This window comes from Capsicum annuum, chromosome 8 (assembly GCF_002878395.1).
Source record: "Capsicum annuum cultivar UCD-10X-F1 chromosome 8, UCD10Xv1.1, whole genome shotgun sequence".
Classification (NCBI taxonomy): domain Eukaryota; kingdom Viridiplantae; phylum Streptophyta; class Magnoliopsida; order Solanales; family Solanaceae; genus Capsicum; species Capsicum annuum.
Genome location: NC_061118.1, coordinates 241,253 through 249,007, shown reverse-complemented (window position 1 = coordinate 249,007; position 7,755 = coordinate 241,253). Strand labels below are relative to the sequence as shown.

Genomic DNA, 7,755 nt, shown 5'->3' with positions numbered 1-7,755 from the left:
CCAATCAAACTTTTTTGAATTTTCATCAGCTTGTGGGATAACACCAATGATATTGTACTATGTTGAATAAGATGGTCAGGTGAGTCACATATCCGTAATCCCAACATGGAGGCACTCAATCGAAGCTCATACCTGATTTATCTCCAAAACAACTCTTTGCTTCTTCATTTCAAGATCCAAAATTGTGGAAATCTGAATTTGGAAAACAAATTACCAAACACTGAACAAAAATCTATTCTCTCGTCATTTATCCTAATTTCTGATTATTATTTTTTACATAATATGATAACTTTTAATATTTAAATAAACATCTGAATCGATCTTGATATGTTCATTGGAAAAAAGTCTCATTCTTTTCTTAAAATTTGAATTTGTTAACAAAGACAAGGTGAATATGTTGAGAAGAGAAGAATTTAAGAATAAAAAGAAAAGTGATTCTTTTTTGATAATAGAAAGAGAAAGTTGTTATGGGAACCAAAAGAAAGACCTTTTTGTCTAAAATTGACAGATTGCATTGACTTGAGAATGTGAACTAGTCATAGTTACCTGCATTCATTTGTGTAACACATCAAATCATACACCTCATCAAAATTATTGAATAGACACACAAAGCAAACATTTCTTGATTTCATCTTAATTAGGTTTGATCATTTCAGTGCAGCAATGGATTGGGTAAAACTTGTACTATTTTTTATGCTATATCCCTTTCTCTGTCAACTTGTTTTCTCCTCATCCTTACCTCATTTGTGCCCCAAACATCAAGCTCTTGCTCTTCTGCAATTCAAGCAAATGTTTACCATTAATCCTAATGCTTCTGTTTGTTACAATCCAACAACTCTTTCATGGAACAAGAGCACAGATTGTTGCTCATGGAAGGGAGTTCATTGTGAGGAGATGACGGGACAAGTAATTGAGCTTGACCTCACTTGCAGTGGACTTCAAGGCAAATTTCATGCCAACAGTAGCTCTCCAAACTCAAACGGCGGTATTTGTATTTTAATAATTTTTCTGGGTTGCTCATTTCAGCTAAATTTGGTGAGTTATCTAGCTTGACGAGTCTTTATTTGGAGTATTCAGGTCTTACAGGTGTAATCCCACCAGAAATCTCTCACCTTTACTCAGTGAACATATCTTCCACCATTCCTCTGAATTTCTCTTCTTATTTAACAACGCTACAGCTTTCAGGCGCACAGTTACGTGGGGTATTGCCCGAAAGAGTTTTCCACCTTTCCAACTTAGAACACCTCGAGTTATCATACAATTCCCTAACTGGTCCGATTCCATCCAACGTAACTGGACTTCAAAACCTACAATTCCTCTTCTTGAAATCAAACTACTTAAATGGGACTATACCTTCCTAGATATTCTCCCTTCCATCACTATCTTTGTTAAGCTTGAGCAATAACTCTTTCAGTGGCACTATTCAGGAGTTCAAGTCAAAATCATTGTATTCAGTTGATTTAAAACAAAATCAGCTGCAAGGTCCTATTCCAAAGTCACTGTTAGACCTGCAAGGACTATTTTCTCTTAGAATTTCTCAAAATAATCAGAGTGGACAGATTGCTTCAACCGTCTGCAACCTGAAAACACTGAGAGTGCTAGACTTGGGAAGCAATCATTTGAGCAGAACAATTCCACATTGTTTGGGTGAGATGAGTGAACTTGCGGATTTTGATTTAAACAACAATTGTCTGAGTGGAACAATTAATACAACTTTTGCTACTGAAAACGAATTCACCATCATTAACTTGTATGGGAATAATCTACAGGGGAAAGTTCCGCCATCGTTGATCAATTGCAGAGTTTGGAATTCCTTGATTTAGGCGACAATCAGTTGAATGACACATTTCCAAGTTGGTTGGGAGGTCTTCCTGATTTGCAGATTTTAAGTTTGAGATCAAATAAGTTGTATGGCCCAATAAAAGAATCAAGGACTGACAACTTTTTAGCTAAAATTCGAGTCATAGATCTGTCATCCAATGGATTTGGTGGAGATTTACCTGTGAGTCTTTTTGAGAAGTTTCAGCCATGAAAATCATTAGTGAGAACAGCGGAACCCGAAAGTATGTAGCAGATAGATATTTTATTTTTTACTCGAATACGTTGATAGTGACAACAAAGGGACTGGATCTGGAACTTCCTCGAGTTTTGACCACAGAAGTAATTATCAATCTCTCAAGGAATAGATTTGAAGGTTATCTCCCAAGCATTATTGGAGATCTCGTTGGACTCCGTACACTGAACCTATCTCATAATGGCTTGGAAGGTGTTATACCAGAATCATTGCACCAATTATCCATACTTGAATCGTTGGATTTCTCATCCAACAAAATAGGCGGTGAAATTCCACAACAGCTTGTATCCCTCACATCACTTGAGGTCTTAAATCTCTCTCACAATCATCTTGTTGGATGCATTCCCAAAGGAAAACAATTTGATACGTTTGATAACAGTTTATATCTAGGGAATGATGGGTTGCGTGGATTGCCACTCTCAAAAGATTGGGGTGGCGATGATGGGGTACCGCAAGCGACAACTCCAGTTGAGCTAGATGATGAAGAAGAAGACGAAGGAGATTTGATCAGTTGGCAAGCAGTTCTCATGGGTTTTGGTTGTGGTCTGGTTATTGGACTATCCATAATATACATAATGTTGTCAACTCACTATCCAGTCTGGTTTTCGAGGATGGTTGTAAAATTTGAACATAAAAGTGATTCTATAATGAAAAGGCACAAGAAAAGATATTAGTGCATAACTTGCAGGTATTCAACTTAATCTCTATCCTTCATAACATAACGTTTCATCCTTAAAGCTCTTAACGTTAATCCTTCATTTTTGGAAATTGCAGGATTCAAGTCTAAAATGTCGCTGGTGATGCAAGTATAAGCCTTCATCTTTCATAGATTGTGATTTTTTCCAAAAGTGTTTGTTACTCTATGAATAAAGACATCATTTTTTTCTTTGCTTCTCCCATTTACTTTGTTCATGACCACAACTTGCATGCACATCAACATGTTGTCCTTAAAAACTAACGAATGTGGCAAACACGCGATGAATGTAATGAGTTATATTGTCATGTTTAACATAGATACAGAATTGCAGTATCGCAGATATGATTAACTAAATCAAAAAGTTACAAACACAACAAAACTTGAAGCAAAATTTTTGCCTAAAATTTCCATAGCTGAAGCATATGTTGTGTTTTTCTTTTTTTTTGGTTTTGGCATTCCAACAGATTTTAACTTTCTGGTTGGGATTTACCGGACTGTCTGTCCTCAATAACTAATTCTAGTTGACCACATTTCGTGTGGATCGTAGAATCAATATCTTATATGTTGTATTACGATCACCTCATATTGATAAAAGGTTTAGAGAACATTTTTTATAGTAAAAAAACAAGAAAGAATTTCTAATTGATGTCTGCCTGTAGGGTCTGGCCTACTTCCCGCCCGAAAGAACTGCTCATTAGCTAGTCGAACTAGTAGGGGTGAACCTATGAACTAAGTCTCATTCTTTATTTAAATTTGAATTTGTTAACAAACACAAGGTGTAATGTTGACATGTGTATCGTGAGAAGAGAAGAAGTTAAGAATAAAAAGAAAAGTGATTCTTTTGAGCCGAGGATCTATTGCAAACAGCCTCTCTACCTTCAAGGTAGGGTAAGGTCTGCGTACACACGATCCTCCCCAGACCCAACCATAGGATTACGCTAGATTTCTTCTTTTTAGTATCTGATGTTTCATGAAGTGTTTGATAGCCTATGAATAACGTGGAACCCAATGAGGGGAAAACCATGGGCCAAGAGAAGCAACTGATATCTCTGTAGAAGGAAATAGTCACAAGTACAATACACAAAGTGACTACTACACACTCAAAAGAAATCTCTCTTTTGATTTTTTTTCACCTCACTACAATATCGCTCACACTCTCTATTTTTCTTCACAAACTAAACTCTCTGTGATGCCTCACTCTATTTTTCTTTCCATCTTTATTGGTGTGTTTGAATGAGCTGAAGTTGCCTCTATTTATCGGCAAAAATCTGCTCAAGTTGATGTAAGCAGTGACATCAAAACCCAAAAAGAATGGTACACCTTGCTTGCCTTTCCTAGCCAAGAAAGGCCAATTTGCCAAAGGCCAATTAATAAAAGTCAAAGGCTACAGCAATTTTGGACCCAAGAAGAAAGGTTTCTGCATAATGGGGCTGGATCCCCACAAATCTCTCCCTCCAGTTCCATGCACATGAAGGAGGTATCCTCATTCTTCTCAGAGAGAGCTCATTCCGACAAGTTCCTTGCACAACTCAAACTTTTCTCGTGACACCACCTTGGTCAGCATATCCGAAGGATTCTCACTTATAGGGATTTCATGATCAGCGTTGATTTGTCCTCTATCTTTTCTCAAATTCAGTGATATCTCACATCGATATGCTTCGTTCTTGCGTGATACATGGTGTTTTTGCTTAAGTCTATTGCACTTTGACTGTCACAATAGACAACGTACTCCTTCTGATGCAATCCAAGTTCTTGAAGAAACCATTTCAGCCATACGATCTCCTTGCCAGCTTCAGTAGCTGCAACATACTCTGCTTTAGTTGTAGAGAGTGTGACATACTTCTGCAACTTCGACTGCCATGATATGGCTCCCCCTGAAAATGTAAACAAATATCCTGTAGTGGATTTTTTGTTGTCAAGGTCACCTGCCATATCAGTCTATATAGCCCTTCAAGATTATATCAGTTCTTCCAAAACACAAAAAATCAGCCGAGGTTCCTCTTAGGTACCTCAGTATCCACTTGATTGCTTCCTAGTGTTCTTTTCCAGGATTTTCAAGGAACCTGCTAACAACACCAACTGCATGAGCATTATCCGGTTTGGTACACAACATAGCATACATCAAACTCCCAACTGCTGAAGAATAAGGAACGTTAGCCATATTTCCCTTCTCTTCCTTTGTAGTTGGACACATTTTCTTGCTTATCTTCAAATGACCAGAAAGAGGTTTTCTAATATCTTTAGCACTCTTCATGTTGAAGCGTTCGAGTACACGTTCAATATGCTTCTCCCGAGATAACCACAACTTTTTGGTTATTCGTTCTCGAACAATCTTCATCCCCAGAATTTGTTGTGTTGGGCCCAAGTCCTTCATATCAAATGGCCTGGAGAAATCTCTCTTCAACTTGGCAATCAGCTCCTTGTCTTATCCTACAATCAACATATCATCCACATACAACAACAGAATAATAAAGTTGTTGTTCGAAAATCTTTTGAAGTATACACATGGCTTAGAATAAGTCCTTTTGTAGGTTTGACTTTGCATGAATGAGTCAAACTTTTTGTACCACTTCCTTGGTGCCTGCTTCAATCCATAAAGACTCTTATTCAATTTACAGACCATGTGTTTCTTTCCAGCTACTTCAAATCCTTCTGGCTGGTCCATATAGATTTGTTCTTCCAAATATTTGTCAAGAAATGCAGTTTTCATATCCAACTGCTCCACTTCAAGATCTAGGCAAGCTGCTAAGCTCAAAATGGTTCGAATAGAATTCATTTTGACAACGGGTGAAAAGATTTCATCAAAACAATACCTTTCTTCTGTTCGAAGACATTTACTACCTATCGAGCTTTATATCTGACCAGCTTGCCATTTTCATCTTTCTTGAGTTTAAAAACCCACTTGCACTTAAGTGGTCTTTTACCTTTTGGAAGTTCAACCAGCTTGTACATGCCATTTTGCTACAGAGATTCCATCTCTTCTTGCATGGCTTTCATCCACTTGTTCTTTTCTAGATGGACATACCTCATTTAGACTTTCTGGCTCCCCCTCATCATTAATAAGGACATTCTCTGAGGAAGGGTACTTGGATGACTCTACCCTTTGCCTTTCAGACCTCCTTAAAGGTTGATATTGTTTTTCTTCTTGAGTAGGGTATTCCACCTGTTAAGTATCAGGTTGCTCCCCCTGCTCGGCATAATCATCAGCTGTATTTTCTGCACTTCTGGGATGGTCAGAAGTAGAAGTAATGGTGATAACATTAGGAACTACACCATTTTGTTTCTTGAACTTCCCTAATACATCATCAGTAATTCTGACTTCACTTTCTCGGAAGACTATATCTCTACTTTCGATGACCTTCTTCTTTACAGGATCCCACAATCTTTACCCAAATTCTTTATCTCTATGTTTGATGAATATGCAGGGAACTGATTTATCATCTATTTTTGTTCTTTGCTCCTTCGAAACATGTACAAAAGCTCTACAACCGAACTCCTTCAGATGAGAGTAGGACACCTCTTTGTTGGTCCAAACTCTCTCTGGGATGTCAAACTCCAATGGAACCGATGGACTACGATTGATTAGGTAGCAGGCCACCTAAACTGCTTCACCCCAGAATGAGTTAGGTAGTTTAGCCTTTCTAAGCATGTTTCTCACCTTCTCAACAATGGTACGATTCATCTGCTTAGCTACACCATTGTGTTATGGGGTTCTAGGAACTGTTTTCTCATTCCCTTGAAGTGTACTCACCTCCATTTTTAGTGCGGAGATGCTTTAGCTTTTGACCCGTCTCCCTTTCCACCAGAGCATGAAACTTTTGGAATACTTGAAATACCTGATCTTTGGTTTTCAAGATATAAACCCACAATTTTCGTGAAGCATCATCAATAAAAGTAACAAAATATTTGTTATTGCCCATCGATTCTACCTCCATTGGACCACAAACATCCGAATATACCAGATCAAGTATATTCAATTTTCTTTCAGACGATGTCTGAAATGAGACTCTATGCTGCTTACCGAATAAACTGTAGTCACATAATTTTGCCGGCGTACATTTGGAAAAAAAGCTGAGTGATTTCTTAGCGAGGATTTCTAATCCTTTCTCACTCATATGACCCATTCTTATGTGCCACAAATCTACAGAAATCTCTTCTCGAACTGCATTCAATTCACCTAGGTAAATTTCTGCATTTGTCCTGTACAACGTGCCACGACCAACACCTTTTGCAATCACCAATGCTCCCTTGGTGAGTCTCCATTTTTTATTTACAAAATAGTTCTCGGATCCATCTCGATCCAAGGCAATTCCAGAGATCAAGTTCAATTGCAACTCGGGTACATGACGCATATCTAATAGAACCAATATGCATCCGACAATAGTCTTGATACAAATGTGTTCGATCCCCACGATCTTTGAATAACTTGAGTTACCCATTTTCATAGTGCCGAAATCATCTACTACATACTTGCAGAAAAATCCCTTACCGGTGTAGCATGGTAAGATGCTCCTGTGTCAACCACCCATTCCAACTCTGTCCCTGCCAAGTGCATGCACTCCTCTTCCTCATTTGTGAAGAGAACAACATCATCATTGTTTTGCACCGTGGCAGCAGTGTTGTCGTCATTCTTCTGGCCACTACTTTCACCTTTACCCCTTTTTAGAGTTGGACAATCTCTTTTGAAGTGACCTGGTTGATTGCAATTATAGCAATTTCTGGCTTTTGATTTAGATCGGACCTTGGACTTTCCACGACCTTCGATTCTATCATAGCTATTTGAACTCCTTTGGTGACTTATGCCTCTACTTTCTGTTATAAGAGCCTGCCCATGATTTTCAGGATTCTTTCTCATCTTCTCGTTGAGTAGAAGAGCTGATGTGACATCTTTCAGCTCAATAGAGTCCTTACCATGTAAAATGGTTGTTGCCAAAGTATCAAAAGAAGATGGCAACGAGTTCAAGAGTATGATGGCTTTATATTT

General features: G+C 38.1%; 1 pseudogene; it reads left to right on the top strand.

Moving 5' to 3' along the window:
* The first annotated feature begins 396 nt into the window (after positions 1–396).
* Positions 397–2,756, top strand: LOC107878986 (annotated as a pseudogene).
* The last annotated feature ends 4,999 nt before the right edge of the window (positions 2,757–7,755 follow it).